The following is a 20,438-nucleotide window of genomic DNA, read 5'->3' on the forward strand; positions in this document are numbered from 1 at the left end:
TGCAATCACAGCATGGAGTCTGTGTGGATAGGTCTCAATTAGGCATGCACATCTGGAATCTGGAATTTTATGCCATATCTCTTTGCAAAACTGCTCAAGCTCTCAGGTTGCGTGGGGATCAGGCGTGAACAGCCCTTTTCAAGTCTATCTGCAAATTCTCTATTAAATTGAGGTCTAGGCTTCGACTTGGCCACTCTAGAACATTCACCTTGTTGTCTGTAAATCATTTCTGTGAATCTTTTGCTGTATGTCATTGTCTTGCTGGGAAAACAAATCTTCTCCCAAGCTGTAGTTGTCTTGCCAAATGAAGACAACCACTGTAGTAGTACAGACCATCTTCTGAATTTTATTTATTTATTTTTTTTTAATTAGATTTCATCAAACGTTTAAGTGATCGCGGTTTACGATAATTCAAGATTTGTTTCAAACCATGTTTCTGCCTCGAAGATGATGGTTCCCCGATATCCTTTCAGTTTGTAATAATGCTTTGGACAGTTCTTAACCCAAATTTAGTAGTTTGACCAATCTCCTTACATCTTTACTTTGTTTGATACATGCCAATAATTTGACCCTTCTTATTAACATCTTTTCCATAACCACAGGATGCGTCTTCTGACATGGTTGTTTAAGAAATGAGAAGCTACTCACTGCATCAGTTAGAGTTAAAAAAACTTGTTCCTAGCTGAAACATAATCATCTATGCAGCAATTATCCGATGGATGGCCCTTACCTACTTGCTTAGTTAAATCCAGGTGGTGATTTTTTTTTGGACAGGCAGTGTAATTCCTCAGTTTGGCCAGATTTAGTGCATTATAAAGTTGCAAGTTGAGATTTGTAAAAGTGTAAAAAGTGTGAGTCTTATAACACAAAAAAGTACATAATTTAAGTTGGGTGAGCCAAAACAATATCCTTAAATTATATGTAACAATTCTCTATGAGAAAGATATCTATAGTATGGATGCCAGTTGGTATCTGTCTTTCAGCTAAATCCCCTGTGACAATATGAGTAATTTGAAAAGGGGATCATTTATTCAACAGCTAAACACCACATATTTCCAGTTATATGCAATTAATGACCAATAATGTCATAGTAATTCACACAGAGGAATCTGACAAGAATGGAACAAGCAAGTTTTGTTTTCCTAACAGTATCGACTTTCTTAGCAACATAACCCACCCCTTCACTTTCATATAGACACTTCCAAATCTGGCTCCTTAGCTTTGAGGTCCATTGTTTCCAGCTGCTGGCAGAACAAAGTTACTAGTCCTATGTCATATATCATAAATCAAAAGACAACATGGGTTTGGAATCAGACTATAAAGCAGCAACAGTTTTGATGATCATATTAGAGATGTCTCGGGTAAAGCAGCATAGCTAGGTCTGCCATGTCAAACATTTGCCTGTAACAAGTCTAGAGAACAACAAAAAAGTCATTTGTTCCAGCACTGACTTTCAGACATACTGTAATATAGTTACTGGGTGGTCATGCTTCATTTGTTATAGATGACATGTTCAAAGAAGCAGATGGATGCAAAGTTTGTTATTGATTTATTACTTTTGAAAACCAGTGGTCTTTTTGTGAAGAAAAATATTTATTTATATTTTGGTCTATGTCTGTCCCCCAGCCAGAACTCCAACCATACATCCCATTTAATTTAAAATAATATGGAGCCAATTTTAATCTTGGGGGCCCATGATAAAATGCCATAATTCGGGCATTGGAATTTGCTCCCATAGTTTTGTTTAAGGCGGTGTAATTAGAAGAACTCTGCTTTCTATCCTCCTCCTTGTGGCGTTTGCATGTTCTTCCTGTTTCTACATGGATTTCTTCAGGTACTCAAGCTTCCTCCTACCATCCTAAGGCATGCATATCAGGTGAATTGGTGACTCTAAAGGTGTGTGTGTGACTAGTTGTTTCTATGTCAGCCCTGTGATAGACTGGAGCCTATTCAAGCTGTCATTGGGCGACCTGTCCAGGCAGGGTATGACCTGGACAAGTTACCCAATGACAGCTGGAATAGGCTCCAGGACTTCCACAGACCTTAGGAAGACAAGCAATTAGGATAATAGATGGCTATTATTGTTTGACAAGGAGATTTCACACTGGGGTGTAGTCATTTGTTATGTAACACCTGAGCTCCTTTGTTAAGAAATTCCAGAGATAGTCTGTCTCACTGTGAGTTTCACTTTGGTGGTATTCTTGGATAGCACAGCATATGAGTGCAAGAGGGACGGTCATGCTTTAGGTGTTGTGTGTTGGTGTTCCGTCATGGTACTATGAAAGAGGTTTGTCTGGCGCTGGCCACATTGTTTGCAGTTGGTACTACCAAACCTCTGTTTTTATATTATCTTTGCTTGAAGTGAAGGATGCATTTTTTTAACTTCTTCCTATGTGCTTGTGTCATTAAAATAATCTATTGTGTTTAATAGTTGATGTGATGACATATTTTCATTCCCCTGCTCTTTGTTTATACCTATTTAATGGCATTTAAATTTGTTAAATGGCATTGTTTATAAGGCCTTCCTCTGAATGATTTATACATTCATTGATGATAACCCAAAATAGTTCTCACCACATCAGACACACTTAAGTTCAACGTTTTTTTTTTTTTTTTTTTTTTTTTTTAAACGATGATTTAATATATAAAACTATGTGGGCCTCTGTACTCCTAATGATGTGGTGGGAACAATGTCTTCTACAGCATCAATGCAGCGATAGGGAGTTTGATTAATGATCTGGAGGAGACACAACTAGCAGATGGCATGCTGATCTCATGTTTTGGTGAGCTTGTTTAAGTGCAGCAGCTGTGAGGCCTGTGCTTACAGCAACATGTGGAGTATTGGGCTGTCATTAGTAGCCGCATGTTATATGGAAGATAAGAGTCCAATCATTGCTGACTGCCTGGAGAGAAGTCCATGGCTATTTTTAGTGGATTGTCTGCTTCGTGTGGGCTGTAGTTGGGTGGGCAGATTATTGACGAGACACAAGATTAAAAGATGGCAATGGCAAAAAAGCAAGGTACGGAACTATTGTAATACATTGTGGTTATGGTACACTGTCTACAATTTTGTCAGCTGTATCCGCCATCATGCACATACAGTGTTTGTCTACTGTATATGACCTTTTTTGACATTTGCTGTGGGAGGGGGTCTTCCTAATGGAGACATAAAAGGCCCTGTTTCAAAATGAGTTACTTCTATAAACTGATCTTCCTGTGTCTGTTGCCTGACAGTATGAAGGTCATGAGGATGACATTAGGGGCCATTAGTTTTCTCAGATGGAAGCCAGGCCTTATTCTAGTGCTGTGGTTGGGCACTGTGTGCAGCACATAGATTGTAACTGCCACAACAAGGGTCTAAGGTAGCCTTTTGAATAGAAGAAATGTTTGAATAAAAAAAGTGAGCCATGCAGCTTCTGAAGAACATCACTGAAACAAGTCAATCTAAGATTGTGTAATGGTTGTCAAAGAACTGCACACAGTGCATAAGTCCTGACATAGTTTATTAAAGATGAGTCTACCACTACCTAAAATTTTTACATTACATAAATACAGTTAGACAGTGTTTGATTTTCATTCCGTGTTGCTGTACAAGAGATAATGTCTTGGCTAAATTTCTAGCAGATGCGTATTGTGTTTCACATCTGGACTTGGGGATGTCAGACATCTTTGACCACTTGATCACTGGTCATTTTTTGGATGGCTCAGCCTCCACTCCTCATTATTTGGATATTTTTGTTAAATGCAAGGTAATATAATTAAAGACAGACAATTTCCTTTACTCATTCTGGCAATTTACTATTAAGAAATCTAATTTCACAATGCTCGTTGGAGCTAAATAATGTACAGTGATGTAGGTTATCATGCTTTTGTTCATATATGGATTTGAGCCTCTTCAAATAGGGCATGAATTAGTGAAACATAAAATTCCCATAAATCCTCTTATAAACTAAATCTTACCATGATTTTAGCACACCTTTTTTTTTTTTCCTTAATCAGCTAGTGACTACGTACATTTTTTTTTTTGCTCAATAGCTTGGTTGTCAACAGGTGTCCTCTCTAACCAGGTAAAGTGAATAAGACTAACAAACTGGAATAATAAAATATGAGATCAAAGTGATTTACTGAATTAGATCACATTCAATAACATAAACCCATTGACTTTACAAGTCTGAGAGCCTCTAGATTTGTCATTACAGTCACAGATCTGTTTCTGTGGACGGAGTGGTTGTGTGCCAAAAGTGGAAAATGTCAATTATAATTTTGTGTGACATCGCCCCTAAAATGTACATCTGAGCAACAGTGTAGGCTAATGTGTAAATATGTGCATGCACTTCATTGTAACAAGTGGTGTCCTTGCTAGGCACTGCTGTTCCTCCTCATCTGAGCTCAGGTTGCAGCTCCCAGATGGTCCCTTAATCTTTAGGTCCCACTCAGGTCAGCTTTAGCAAAGCCAGGTAACATGAGCCAAACTCATAATCCTCCAAAATGCATCCATAGAGACCCACACAGATGACTTTAATGTCCTCACCTCTTCTGAAAACCAAGCCACATGCAGCGCGTTGAAGTGTAGTTAAGACGTACCCTATGCAAAAGGCTGCTGCTGTGAGATCAAATTTTTCTTGCTGTGTGCTTTTGATGACAGTGCATCTTACCTGTACTAATTCCAACAGATCTTGAACAAGACGGTGGTCAAATTCCCTGAGATGTCATGTTGTGTTAAAACTTCATGAGGTGACGTTTACCACTCAATCTTAGCGACCCTATAAGAAAGCTCTGTTGATGCTTGTCAAAGTCATGGTAAGAAAGCACAGTCCCATTGGTTTGATCCCTGGCCAGATAAGGATCTCCAAGATGACATTGGGTTAACCCCTTCTAACTTTGGAAGAGAACAACCACAGCAGGTTAAGAGCCTTAGCATTGATAAAATGCCTCCCTGTTGGATTTCTCCCATCTCCTCTTATGTATAATGTCTAATAATTCTCATGTTCCAATATCAGTTGACCTGACAGGCTCTGAATGTGTTATGCAGCTAAGTTACAGCTGGAAAGTTTTTCCATCCCAACCAGAAGGGTGTGAATGAGCAGATGACCTATAATTTCACATTCCAGCTTTAAGTGTTTTGAAATTAACCCCGCAACTTAAGGGCCTTCGAATTTGCCTTTGCTCCTTTAATCTTTCTCACCTTATGTCTTAAATGCTGAACTACTCTCCTCTTGTGTTTCTAACTGACCATGTTTAAATGTACGTTGGTAATTTTCAGTTTAACCTTTATTTGCTTTGCTAGTGAAATAGAGTTCTATTTTTGTGTGCAAGTTCCTTTGCAAGTTAAATAGAGCATTATAGATGATTCTAGTTTCAGGATAATTGTTATTTTTGCGCTTTACTGCAGTCTGTGTACCATCACATTAGGTAGAAATAAATGGTTTCCTGTGCTCTCTTACTTTCTTGAGACACTGTAAAACACCTCTTAAGATAAAAGTTTGCTGTTAAGGGTTTACTTTCACCAATACAGAAACCACTTATGTCTGCCACTGGTGTAAAGGTCAAGTTGTTCAGGAACCTACTTCAGCGCTTATGTTACAAGACTTGTACAGTTGCATTTTAAGTACCTCCATTTTAACCTTTAATTGCTGTCTTACAAAATGGGGGGAAAAAAGTGAGTCAGAAGCATTGTTAAAAGTATTTAGGTTGATATATAAGAAGGTGCAGACGTTTCTGCTTTTTTTCCATTGACCCTCAAAGGATTTCAATGATGTTAATGAAAGCAATTTTCATATAAAGACTCCTTAGTAGGAGCATTAGCTTTGGCTCCTTCCACGAAGGCAGTAGCATTTTGGACAGCATCTATGAGGGGAGACCTGGTCTTTGAAGTAGCCTCTGGTTATTTTTCTGCTTGACAGATCAGAGCAACTTTGCAGAAATCAAAAGGGAAGTGCCGCCCCAGGTAAATGGTGACTCAGAACTGAGCTGGGACATTATCATAGCTGATATGGCTACTGCTGTGTTAGGGCCATCTGGACAATTTGCCCTCTGTCCAAATTCTTGAAAATTGATGCTTAATAGATTGAGATTGTGTGCCGCACTTGTGAGCAGACTTGTGCCAGAGGCATATCAAATGACCCATCAGAAAACACTACTGCACGCCTCGGAGTGTGAAAGACAGGCCTGAATCTGAGACATGTTTTTTTGCTGGTGAAGTGTTGACCAAGGCTATCCAGGCATGTCTGACCATTCACTACTTATATAGCTAGGCTGCAGGGTAGGGAAAAATTAAGAAGATTTGTGAGATGCCATGTACCACCTGGTGGAGTTCATTTTACTATTATTAGTAGTACAAGGTACTACCTACCTAACAGTAAGTATTGGAGAATGAGACACTCAGTTTGCTAAGGGACGTTCTTTTCTACCAAGAAATATTGATTGTTTCATAACCAGGGCAATGAGGGCCAGAGGACAAGGTTTACACAGCATTTGCAATCCATTTTCCAATGCCCCATGGAGATTTCAGAACAAGTTGTTGGGGTTAAAAATAACCAAAAGCTGCTACACCGCAACAAATGCTTAGTAAAGTCTGCTTCTCATTGCAAGGGATCTTGGGTGAGTGAGAGGGTTTACTGGGAAGGCCCTGTTTTGCATGCAATCAAAGCCACATCTACACTCAAACTGACTGAGATTATAGATGCTATATCCATGAAGTACAGTGGATGAAGAAGGTATTTGCGCTTAACTTTTATTCCATATTCTGTTATATTATAGCCTTTACAAAAAAAAAATTACATGTATTCAAAGACTGTACTCAATACTTTGTTGAAGCAGGTGCCTTTTGGCAAACTCCAGATGGGCTTTCTTTTACTTTCCTGTTACTTGACTTTTCTTTTACTGAGGGGTCGTTTCCATCTGGCCACTCCACCATACAGCCCTGATAGGTGGAGTGCCGCAGAGATGGTTGTTCTTCTGGAACGTTCTTCTCTCTCCACAGAGAAACTCTGGAGCTCTTTCAGAGTGACCACTGGGTTCACTTCCCTTACTAAGGCCCTTCTCTCTCAGACACTCAGTTTGGCGGGGCGGCTTGCTCTAGGAAGACTCCTGGTGATTCCAAACTCCTTCCATTTATAGATGATGGAGGCCACTGTGCATATTGGGATCTTCAATGCTGCAGTTTTTCTGTAACTTCTCCACATCTGTGCCTCAATACAATCCTTTCCTTATAGCTTGATTTTGAGCTCTGTTAACTATGGAGCCTTGTATAGACAGGTGTATGCCTTTCCAAATCATGTTCAAGCTTGATGCGTAATACGTAACTTTATTTTTGTGTTGATAGGTGTCTATATTAAACAGTGCAAGTTCTAAAATGTAAACTTTTAACTATAGTAATGTAGAAGTGTGACTGTCCATAAACAGTGTCCATTTTTGCCATGCACACTTTCACCAATCCATCCGCATTAGCTTGGTATCTTTTTTTCTTTACTCTGCTCAGGCCTCACTGTACTTTAGACATGTGTTCTCGTAATCTACCTACATAGTAATGTAGTTACTAGTAACTAGTACTACTAGTACCAGTAGTGCTATGCCTTCAGCAGTAGGTGTGTAATAGTAGTCACACTATATTGTGATATATACAAATGTATAACAAAGAGGAGAGATGCTGATTGCAGCAGCAGCAACAGAGATTAAACAAATGTGTCACGTTCATTTAAGTGTCTCTGAGAAACTTGTGTACAATGTATTCATGTGGTTACATAGCTAAGTGAGCTAAATAGATAGATTGCATTATCTCATCTTATTTCCCCACAAGGTTGTTTTTCTAAGGCAGTGGTAGAAATGATTTAGTGTTGTTTTAATACAGCTGCTTGTGGTCCTGCTGGGCCCAGGGAAAGTGGGAGGTCTTGGAGGAAAGGAAAAGAGTTAGAAGAGGATATGGCTAAGAGGTTGATTTATCTGCAGCCTGGGCTTAACCTGAGAATCCCTTTAACCCCAAACCTCTGATGTATCAATAATACAGACATACAACATAACGTCTAGCAAGGAAGGTAAGTAGGACTAGGTAAGTAGCTTTGTAAAGTAATTTTATCTGATATGTAAAAACTCTTTCATTGAAAATAAACATGCTCACACAATCTCGTTTGTTGGCCTATTGATGATTAGAATTGTATTATTACTAACTGTAGCTCAGCTTATTTCAAGTGTTGGAAGTGATAAATGTATATATCTCATTAGCGTGAAATTATTTTTTACCTAAACCTTACTACTGTTTTTCCGTATTTATTTTGTATTGACAGTGATATTTCTGTGCTATTACTGTGAACACTAAGATTGTGCCTTGCCTCAACTTTATTAAGAATTAAAATGTAAATTATCTGTCTAATCAACAAACAATCTTTGCCTATAGGACTGTGTTTGGACCTGTCATAGACAGTATATAAGTCTTTAGCACAGTGTTTTTGAGAGAAAAAAAAATGGCCTGAGGGTTTAGTTTACACAGTATTCGGGGCTGATATGTGATAACCTTCTCCTATCCGATGGATGGCCAGAACAAACTTGCCAATAATGATTGGTATGTGTTTAAGACTGAGCCCTAAGCTTGTGTTGTGCAAAAAAGCACCATGTTTGCAAAGACTGGACTTAATAAAAAAAAGAACTGCCTGATAATTTTTCTATTAATGAAGCCGATTTTAGGGGGGGTAAGAAAACATAGAGCATTGCTGCTATTGCTAAAATGAAAGGGGTAGGGCCTTAATTCTTCAGTATGTTTTGCATTATGGCAGCGCTTTTTGCATCCCTAAGGGAGTTAAACATGTTAGCAGATAATCTTGATGATTCTTGATGCTTTTATCAAGTCTTAGCATATATTGCCTGTTGGCCCTCACTAATGCATGTGTAGAAGGTCAACGGATCTACTGTTTTTATTATGAGGAAATATTAAAATTCACTCAAATGTTTAAAACACAGAAGCTCTGCACAAGAGTTGAAAGGGAAGATGGTTCTGTAATAAGAAAACTATTGAAGAAAGATGTGGTTAGGGTGTGTGTGTGTGTGTTGGTTCTGTTTGAACAAAGCTATCTGGTATTAAGAATCTGTGTGCTAAATGTGGGAGACAGAAGCCTTTCCAGGTTAAACTAATAACCCCCCATAGTTTCTTTTCTTGTGACTTAATGAAACAAATGGACAGATGGATGAAAACAGATTTGTGGTTAATGTCCTTGTAAAACATGTTTTACTCAAGTCTTATGCCAGGTATAAACACAGTTTTCTTAAAACTACTTGCTTGATTCAGTGGCTCAGTCATTTAGCCAGAATAAGGGAAATGATTTAAACTTGACCCTTTGCCCCCTCATCAATCTTCTCCTTCACCTCTCCTCCATTTATACTGAAGAGGACTCTTTCAGACGAGGAGGATTTAGTGAGAGTCCATGACTAAAGTGTCATACTCTACTAATTCCAGACCTCTCTAACTCCTCCAACCCAGGTCAAAGGTTACATGCCCTCCCCACCATTCTGACTACATACAATGTGTTCAGGGTCAGTTTATCTGAAACCAACAACGTGATGCTTAGGTGGAACAGGATGTTTCCTCCCAGTCTTGTCATGGAACATTAAGTAGTGCTGCAAAGCCACTACATTGTTGAGGGATTATCACTCTGATTGTGGGCCTTATTTGTTCTATTTATAGCTGTAAATAGTGGCATTTCTGCTCCTTTCCAGATGGCTTTCATGGCTAAGACTCGCATGCCCTTGACAATTGACTCCAAAAGTTTGGCTTGTATACAGCACACTGGCACCACACGTGTATCTCGTCCAAACTCTGTTTTCCTGCTTTCTGAGTGGTTCGTAGGGTAGTGGTCTTCTCAGTCAGTTGCAGTATAAAAGGGCTACATTCATTGGGTTTTTTTGTTTTGTTTTGTTTTTCATGTTTAATATTTTGGGATATATTTATGAAGTCTTAATTGTAGCAGCAAAGAAGTTGAAGTGAAAACCCTTTGACGTCCTGTTGATCCAGATTTTTGTGTTTGTGTTGCCAGCAGCTTTGTTTTCTTTGACTTTGATTTAAAGCTTGAGGTTGGGATTTCTATTTGGCCAGTGATACAAGAGGACCAACTTGCTGTTTGACGTGGAACACCATTGTGTAATGCCATTACACGAGATGCCAAGAGCATGGGGTTCATATGGGAAACTTGATGTGATGTGGAAAGTGCACAGAGCACATTTTCTAGGCAATTTCTGTCACACATTTTGACTCTGCATATTTGCGGCTGAGCTGAGTAACTGCTTCTCCAAAAGTGATTCAGACAGCTTCCCAAAACAGACTGATTTGATCTGATTTATTTTCACGCTTGCGCCGTGTGGCTGGGTTATACATCTGCTTAAAAAGGCGGAAACAGTTATGACTCTAATATAAAAAGAATATGAAGCCTCTCCTCTATATTGCTGATTTTGCTTCTATTGTTTCCCTTTTATTGCTACTCAGTCTTGTAAAGTTATTTTATACAATTTTTTGCCCACCGTATTAAATTAGAAGAATGCTTTTCTTAATTGCCTACTGCAAACCTGTCATTTTATGTCTTTAATTCTCTTAACATACCTGAGTAAAGTACATATGCAGAAGTTCTTTCACAGCTGTGATGTTTTGCATGTCCACAGCATGTTTATCTAAGCAATAGGCTGTAATATTTATGACTGTTTTAAATTCAGTCAGCGTACAGTTTTCATTTCACCATCAGCTCGAGTACTGTACAATATGTGGCAAGGGGTCCATAAAGCCTGTATAGTTTCAACATGTCCAACAACAAGATGTTTCATATTCATCAAGGATTCAAATTGAACTTCACGTCATTTCAGCAGCAAGATTGTTGAGTTCAGTAGCTGAATTAAAGATGTAAGATGTAATTTCTGAACATAGTGGGTCATGTACAGTGCATACTTTTTACAATATATCTGTGGGTCATTATGCTAGTAGTTTTTTTTTTTTTTTTTTTTTTTTTTTTAACTTGCAAAAGTACATTAGATGATTCATAGGCATTAGAAACTGGACATGTACTTTTATGCTAGAAATTCTTCTACAGGCAATAGAATTAGGACTTAAGAGGGGTTCCTTTTAGAATATGAACATTTTGAAAAAGGAGTCGAATCATGTCTACACGAGTTGAGGTACTTTTTCTTTTTGCTCTTTCTTCCTATCTCCTCTTTGTTCATTCCTGCCCTCCCTGTTTCCTGTCTGTTTATGATTTCCTGGTATCTAGTGAATAATAATGTTAAGTATAATCAAAACAAAGTACTGTTCTGATAATGTATAAAAAAAAAAAAAAATGCACAAGTTAAATCGTACAATTTGTCAGATCACCAAAGTTCAAAATCTTAAATACTTAAGGTGTTTTTTTTTTTAATTAATTTTTTTTTCTTTTGTTTTGTTTTTGTTTTTCTTAAATTCCTGTACTGTTTCTCCTGTCTAATATGTATCTCTTCACTTGAAGCACAACATCCCAGAAGGAAGATAATATGTTCAGATAATACATTATGTGCACCCTCAGACACACGCAACCTGCCACAAGCTTATTTAGCGCCACATTCTTATTTCTCTCCTTGTTTTGTTTTTTTTTTTTTTTTTTGTGAGGCCAGCTATAGAAAACTAAAGAGAACTGTGGCAAAGCCTTATGTCCTCTTATGCATATTCAAGCACGTGTGTACTCACACACTGAAAGGCAACTTGGCTCTTGGGCAAGGGATCACTACTAAAGACTGGTTCTGGACAAGAGAGATGATTACCAACCAAGCAGGGCAGTTGCAAAGTAAAGCATGGAAGGCTCCGCCATGTTTGCCGAGATCTAAAGCCTCTTTCTCTAAAGCTTTGTTTGCATTTTTTTCACTGCAGCAGCTGAACACTACACAGAATAGCTTTTTCTTATCCTTTCTCTGTCCATACCATTTTCGCTTTTCACTTTGTCCGACTTGGCTGCTTTCTGACAGTTGATTCAATGCCAGTGTACTAAAGGAAATTGTGTGCTTAATTGGATTATTGGGAGTTTTCCTCAAATGAGTGCTCACCCACCCACGCAGGCCCAAACTCTGAATTCTTTTTTGACATAGGCTGTCTGGTATGTGTTTGCAGACTTCACAGTCTGAAGGATGAGCATGAAATGGAAACCTGAAAGTGTGTTAGAGCTTAATTCTATTAAGTCATAGTAATAGCAATATATAACATTATAATGGATGTGATTAAATATTTAAGATTAGCTTTTGTTTATTCTCAACTGATTACAGAAGGTTTTTAAATCATGGCAACAATCCTGCTGGTAGTCTCACAAACATAATTGAACAATGTTAAAATTGGACCTGATACGGGGCATGAAAGCGGGTCTATTTGTCAGACATCTCTGCTGGATATTACCATCTGCATGCAACTTGGCTCAAGTTTATAGACACACAGTAGTGCCCAAACGCATGCAGGCATCACTGGAATTTGCACCTGTTGGCTTCTGTGGTCTTCTGTCTTGAAAGCTGTTTCTCTGGCCCTTTCCATGAAATATGCAATCTTTAATTAACAAGGTGATAACCTAGAGAAATGGTCTAGAATGGTACCAGCAAAATGGTTAAATCTTAAAAGGAGGACAGTTGACAGAGAGAGTATAAATGGTTAGATGAGTGATAATGGGGTCTAACAGTATAAAGTAGACTGCATGAGTTTAGAGAAAGGGAGAGATCAGCTCTTGTACCTATTACCATACTAATGATAACTTGCACTGTGTGGCCCTACAGTGGGTCATAAACGTCGCAGTGGTTGAGCGATGTATAGTGGTAACCTATACATGTTACAGATTTTTCTCTGAGAAAAGGAGCAGAATCACATGCAAATCCAAAATCATAGAGCCACAGTGCTTCCCCCTGCCCGGGAATGCAACAAACACTCTGTTAAAAGCCACAGCCACATCCCTGTGTGTTCATCTTACTGGGTGCAAACAACACAGTTTGTATTCTAATTAAACCAGTGCATGTACCAAGTTTTCTATGTGGACACCAGTGCTGGAGTGCATGTCTGTAGCTTTCCAGTTTAGTTTGTACGCCTCATTATTGGATATTTTCCTTGATAATTGTACTAGGTTGAGTTGTATCTGTTTAGAGCATAGCAGGTCATACAATGGAGCAGTTATGTTCATGTATAAATAAGCTACTAAGGTATATATCATGCTATATGCTCTTACCTGATCTCCCTTGTTCTTTCCGCATACTGCTTACAAATGTAAATTCTGCACAGGGCCTGTTAAGGCCTCTGAGGGGGTTATTGAACAACCTATCTGCCTGTGTAAATCCTAATTCTCCCTCTCAACAGGCTACTAGCGGCATGCTTTATAGGATTATTTTCAGCCGGGCATTTTGAACGTTGTAGCATACATAGGATTTCCTTCCCATTTACTGCTTTTCCCCCATTTCCCCTTGTTCCTGGCTTTCACCTTCTCGCCTGAGAGGATTAGTAAGTCAGGCTTCCGGATACAGAGCTCCACTTGCTGATGATGAGACTTCCAAAAGTTCCTCAGAGACAGGAAGGAGTTGGACACTGGCTTCATGACAGCAATTACTGCTTTCTTTCAGTGTCTTTTGGGGGTCAACATTTTAGAAGTTGGCAAGCAGTTGGCCTGTTTTTTGCTAAAAATATCAGTGTAAACAAACTTCTGGAGCAGTTCTTTCTGCCTAAGTGGAATCTGTGGAATTAGAGGGAAATTGTTTGGTGATGTGGAGACTGTTGACTTGTGGCCACAAAGGAACTCTGTTTGAAGAATTAGTGATACACTGTGCTATTTCTAAGAAATCTGTCTGTAGACTCGTCTACAGGGGTAAAAAGATCCTTTTTTGTAGCTCTGTCTTACAAAAAAATGTCTTACAAATGTCTTAATACTTTATTTCAAGTGCAATATATTTTTGTGGCACTTTTGCCCCTACACTATGAGAAATGTCAAGTATACCATCTGCATAAGAGGCCTGCTTTTATGCTTTAGAGTTTAAGTATGATGCCACAAATTAGTGAGATTTTTATTGTCTAACTTACTCAGTTTATCTTCCTAATGTCCTTTTCTTGTGTTTTGCCCCCTAGTGATACTCAAGAATACTGACAAAAGGCACCACCATATTTTCTAAATTCAAACCAAAAGACTGGAGTCTTAAAGGGCCCTCTGGCCTTGCCTGTTGAGCCTGGTCACTACATGATCACCACTGCCTTTGCTGTCAGAATGTTTTTGATCTGTTTACTTGGACCCAGGGAGAGCAATTGGTATCTCACTGTTGAATCTTTCTCATATCTTCATGGCTTACAGCACTGGTTCCCAGCCATTTATCCATTTACTGAACCCTAAGGCCATCCCAAATCATTGTCAACATCCTGTGATTCATCAGATCAGGGGAATGGCATGATTGATTGGGACAGTTCCTGAGAAGATCTTATTTCTGCTTTAAGGTGGCTCTCGAGGTTGTCTACAAGATTACTGCAGGATTTCTTCTAACACTGGGTTTGATCATTTCTCTTAATATGTGTATGTATAATAGTAATATGTGTATATTTGTGTGTGTGTGTGTGTGTGTGTGTTGGTTCTGTTTGAACAAAGCTATCTGGTATATGTATATATATATTTTTACTATTGTCCTATTGCCACAAGAAATAGGTGCAACGTGATTTTGTATTAAGGGAGCTTACTATACCAAGGTAAAAAGAAGTATTGGAATATTTTTAATATGTAAAAGCTTGATCAATAGAGTGTCATTGTAATAAGTCTAAAAGACCAAAAATTTGCTAGCATGTTTGTACTACCGGTTCCCTTGCTCTGAAATCAATTAATTACTTAATGGTACTTGGTTAGGTGCCATAAATTTGATCTGTGGTTACACAAGGTTAAGAAAATTTATTCTATAAAATAAATTACTGTAAAGTTGTATTAAAATTATAAATCAGATTTTTTTTGTTGTTGTTTGTTCTCTGTCCTAAGAAAGGCATTTGCTAACAAGTGAAACATGAAACATTTCACCGAGCCTTGTTGTGTGTATAATCTTTGCTCTGTGCTTGCAAACTATTTTAAGTTAGTCTTTCCAATTTGTAGTTTTATCAGGATCAGGTCTCGCTAAGTGAAAAGGCTTTGGTGGACGTACATGTGTTAAATGAAGTTACAAGTTGGAAACTCAGGGGTCGAAACTTTAAAGTCATGCAGCCTTTGTGTAGTTTTTTGTAGTAATACCAACAGCTTTTTACTTTGGGTTTTTTTATTTTTTTTATCTTTCAGTGTTTTTGTCACAGAACTTCTTTTCTGCAATAATCCAAAAACTAATGTCACAGTGCAGATTGGTCTACAAAATACATCATCCATATGGCGCTCTATAAGGCTGTCTGTGTCCATAAGTGCCTCTGGCACCAAGTAAGACTGTCTCCACTGACAGTTATTTGGAAATCTGGATGCACTTACTTTTCTTCATGCCAAAAATTATCCAATATGGCATGCATTCCTTCTGAACTAAATATTTTAAGGTTAGTACTGCAGTTGTGTATTTGTAACTGTTTGTTGTTATCACTGGTAGAACCTGACAACCTGGTGTTTATTATTTTGTATGGAAATTAAACATATAATTTAATCAGATTAAAACAGATTAAAGGAAGGGTTAAACCAACTGGAGTTTGAGCTGTGATTACAACGCAAAGACATTGTGTCATATGTAAACTAATGCTTTTAAAGAGTGTGTTGTCAAAACACTTACCTCCTTTAAAACTTAATGGAACTTGGTGACTTCACAGTGTATGCTTTACACTGATGATGTGGACATGGATGACCATCATGTAAAGATCTGCCAGAGAGATGAAAGCTCATCATTATTATTAACAGACCTCTATGTCCTATTATCATTATCTAACACGTGATCTTTAGTTACTGTTAATGAGTTCATTTTGTAGTGGTGTATTCCCTTAGTCTAACTACCTGTTGACAGTGGATTTTCAATAACTGTCAGTTTTGATGATTATTGTAGCAATGACTTGGGTACACGGGCACATGCATGGCACAAATGACAGTTCTGTCAGGAGAGTTCTCCCCACAAGGATGTGCTGTGTGTTGAGCTGCTCTGAACCACAGAAGCCTCTCCTCCTCCATTCCTCACGTTATCCTACAAATTTTCCTTTAGCCTTGCTGCCCCTCTGTCTGTACTGTATTCCTGTTCTCCCTTCTCTCTTTTCCATCTCTTGCCCTTCATTTCTCATTCCAGCCTTGTACATTCATAACCATCTGGGTGTGCCGTCATCTTCTGCTTTTCTGCTGTAACCCAGTCATCTCCAACTCACGGCTCTGCTTCTCTTGCATAAACTTTAGATGACACTGGTCTAATGCACTACCTTGGAAATACAGCTCTATTGACGTCTTTGTTTTGCGTGCATGTGATTGGCCAGTGCAGTGCCTTGTTAAATTACATCACATGGTGTTGAAAAACTGCAGAAACTCCTTACATTACTTTTAATCTGCAACATTTAGCAATTTGGTTAAGCCCCCAAGATGCAAATGACCAATATGTAATGCACTTTCTGCATTTTAATGAACGTGAAGGGCTGGATTTTTTCATGCGGGGTAGTTTGGCATTAGTCAAAGAAACTTATGCAGCTGACACATTCAGTACTTTGATATAATCAAACACAATTCTACAGCAGGAATTTAACATGGAAATAGCCACCTGCTTGACCTTTTTAAGGTTATCTAGCACATGACAGAGTCAATGTCATGTTTCATTCCTCAACCTTATGGCTGTATCCCCCTGCTTCAGCTCTAGTGCTATACTGGCACAGTGACAGGATCACAGCTATGACACCCCTATGTATCTCATTCATCCACAGAGAATAGGGGTAGTGAACCGAATAGCCCCCCAACATTGGCCTCTGCCTGCACCTGCAGGACAACTGATGGCCAGAAAGCTGTAAGGAAAAGGGGGTAGTGAGTTTGAGCTTTTAGGCTTGGATTCAACTTCATATTTTCAGTACATCTTGCATTAGAGACAACATGTGACACCAAATCAGAGCAGTCTAAAATAGGAGGAACCTAGTCATGTTTATGCTAATACATATGTTAGAAATTCATCATGGAGAATTATTTTTTCAAATGGGGACAGAACAATGATACTGAATGAGGGTTACCAGAGAAGCAGTGTGCCCCCACCCACAGGTCATTCAGTCATTTCTAAGTTGAGGCTGTTTTATAGACCTCTCAACTCTTGCTTTTGTTGCTGTTGTGTTCATCAACAAAAGTGAAAATAGAGATTAAGGGTGGTCATGCAAAAAATGGGTGATGTGTGTTGGCATAAGGTAGATGACTAGTTCTACCTATAGAAGGGTGGTTTCTACACAGAACCTTGCCTAGATATGATTACAGACCTTCTTCTACTAGAAATGCTGCATGATAACCTTTTTTGTCTGCTTGGATTTATGATGTTTACAGATGTGTTCAGCTCCTGAAAAAACAACCTCTCTCCCCCAGTGTGGCAACCATCTTTAATCCAGTAAAGAGCACAGGGATTTGGTCGCCCCTGGACTGCCTTTGGAAACCTCTCGGCCGTGAGAATGGGGGCTGGGGTTGGAGGTGTGGGTTGGGCTCTGTGCAGGAGGGGTTGGGGACAGTCTTTGTGAATTTAGTTAATCTAATTTCAGCTCTTTCCCCCAAAAGGCCCTTCCTCTCCCTCGCCACTTCCCCTGTTTCAAACGTCAGTCCAAGTGGGGAAGTTTCACGTGCCCCTGGTGAAAATTTAATCTAGTATCCTAATATGTAAACCTGAGAGAAAGTGACAGTATCTCTCTGCTGCTTGTGTGGTGCAGACAAACTAAAACAAAAAGGTGATATACAACGGTGATCTGATCAAAGTAATCATTAAGAAATGTCTGTAAACCTGTTTGAACTAAAGGGTATGTATCAAAGGGCAACTTCAAATGAAACCCAGGGTGTTGGTGCTGCTGATAGAATGCAAATGAGTTACTTAGAGGCCTTTCTTCTGTGTTTCACACCTCTGATTAACTCATTGTGATGCTGTCTGATATCAAGTGGGTATTAGCTCATTAGGGGTTGGCTTTGAAGTTGCTCTTGAATATCATCAGGTTCTTGTAATCCTTTTCTTTTTCATCAGCGAGTGGTACAGTGATTCAGAGAAATCATTAACGTGACAGCCTTTCTCACCTAATGTCCCCTATATTTTGCATGAATGGGTTGAAAATTGGTTGATTCATTTAGGAAATGGAACAGTGCTGTTGTTAGTGTCGAAAGCGTGACAGCAAATGGTAAATGTTTGCTCAATCAGTCTGCTGCCATTTAGCTGTAACCCATAGCCCCTCTTATCTTAACTTTTTCCCTTTCTTTCTCCTTCTATCTTTCTCTTTTCTCAGCTGTGTAATTTTAGTGTCATCCCCTTTGCTCTCCTTTTTAACTTAAGGCAATAGGTGGTGAAGGGCAGGAATGCAGTTGTGGGACTCTAAGGATTTATCACACTAAGGTGTGAGGGCTGCTGCCCGTGCTTTTGTGCCTACAGATTTAACAGTTTACTGCCAGTAGCATTTCCACCACAGACCCAATACAGAATTTTATTGCTTCTGATTCTTTAGACAACATACTCTTTCACTGCAGGGAGAGGAAGGGGAGGAGAGGGTTCAGGGACTGAGGATAGAGGAGTTTGTGTTTGTGCATGTTTGTATGATTTGTAAGAAAATGTACATTATTCTTACATTTTATAGTCCCTTCCTGATAATATAAAGTGTAAAAATAGGGCCTAAATTTTCCTTTTCTAACTCTGCTTTCGTCACTTAAGCATACACTCACTTGCTCACGCTCTCTCACTCACACACTCGCTCTCTACTCTTGCCTGTTTCTGTCTCTCCTCCCATTCCTCCTCTTTCCACTCCTCTCACTCTCCTGTCCCTTCCTCCTACTCTGCCTCTCAGGTTACGATGACTGGGGGTTTTCTTGCTTCCATCTCTTAGAGTCTGTGTGCGTGTGTTTGTGTGTGTATGTGGCTGCATATGTGTCTCCCTCTGCGCTGAGCTGTGTCCTTGTCCCTGCCTCCTGGCAACGAGGAGCCACCCAGCAGCCGGTCTGTGATTGGGCAGAGCAGTGGGGTTCTTGACAGCGCAATGCTGACTGCTCCAGGACGTGTTTCAACAGATGGTCGAGGTTAGAGAGTGTCATCACATCGGAGAGAGGATTAGAGGAGAGAGGTTGTCTTCCAGGAGCTGTGTGGTCTCCCCCTACTCTTTAACTTAAAAGACACAAACCCCTCAATGAGTGGAGGGGGAACTGGTGAAGAAGCACCAGGAGGAAACTAAGAGGAATCCTAGCCTTGCCTCTTCCACTCAACCAGCACTCTACTCTCCGGCCTTTCGGGTAGTGTACAACTTTTCTTTTTTTTTTTTGTCTGTGTTCCACCTATTTCTTCTTTTTTCTGTGCAGTCAGGGGTTGTAGTAGTATTTGAGTAGGTATTTGTAGCGGTGGTAAACTCTGCAGTTTCTGCAGTGAATCACTGTTGCCTGTACAGCAGCTATGTGTGCAGGATTTCATAGTTTCCCCCTGAATGACAGGAATTCCCTCTGTCGCAAATTCCTCCGTCTCAAGGGATTAGAAGGCAGCACATTCCATTAATGTCATTTTTTTCTCCAAACCATAAGCACCCATCTGTTAATTTCTCTTTTCTGAATGCTGGGTATTTGAAAGTGAAAGGCAGCTATGGTTGATTTCAAAAAGCTTGCTGTCACTAGTATTTTGTATAGTGAGCCATGTCAGCGGGGGCAAAATCTGTTTATATGTTATATTTCTTAAAAAACAAAAAAACAGTTACCATGTTATTTTGTTTACACCTTGAATAGATCATTTTTATAGGACATTAAATTATTTTTTCTACATTGCCAAAACTCAGTGTGCTATTACCTCACTTGAGCCCAAGTATATTTTATTTTTCCATAAATCTTGTTCAGAGTGCTCCTGTAGCAGATTGTGTCAGCATACACTAAATGGATGAGCTAGTGAAGATTGCTTTTCGGACATACTGTCAGAGCTACACAGAGAGGCATAGACTTACGGAATGCACACCTCATTTCAGCTATTTAACTTAAGTCAAGTGAGAAGAGAAACTTGCCATAGGAGTGGTAATATGATGTATGATACCCAATACCTAAGGGCTGTGTGTCTGTGTGTGTCTGTGTGTGTCTGTGTGTGTGTGAGTGTAAGAGGTGTTTGTCAGTGGAGATTGTGCAGCTGTGAAAGACTTTGTGAACAGCAGCCGGGCTGAGAGGAGAGAAGGTTGTATGGGTGAAAGCTGCTGTTGTGTGAATTTGTGTTTACCTTGGTAAACCAGCCGTAGCTACACTTCCTGCTTGTTACTTGAAGTATTTAACACAACTACCAATAGATTGTGATGATTGCTGTTTTAAGGTGAGTGACTATATTAATAC

General features: G+C 39.2%; 1 protein-coding gene across 4 annotated transcripts in view; it reads left to right on the plus strand.

Moving 5' to 3' along the window:
• The first annotated feature begins 18,981 nt into the window (after window positions 1-18,981).
• Window positions 18,982-20,438, plus strand: part of sulf1 (sulfatase 1) — a 35,078-nt gene continuing 33,621 nt past the window's right edge. For 2 of the 4 annotated variants that reach the window (XM_026361719.2, XM_026361720.2), the window contains exon 1: window positions 18,983-19,373. The gene's annotated coding sequence lies outside the window, so the exon portion shown is untranslated. Of the gene's footprint in view, window positions 19,374-20,438 lie in introns of all 4 variants that reach the window. The other 2 variants (XM_026361722.1, XM_026361721.2) reach the window with 2 other exon arrangements.

Source organism: Anabas testudineus, chromosome 2, assembly GCF_900324465.2.
Source record: "Anabas testudineus chromosome 2, fAnaTes1.2, whole genome shotgun sequence".
NCBI classification, from domain to species: domain Eukaryota; kingdom Metazoa; phylum Chordata; class Actinopteri; order Anabantiformes; family Anabantidae; genus Anabas; species Anabas testudineus.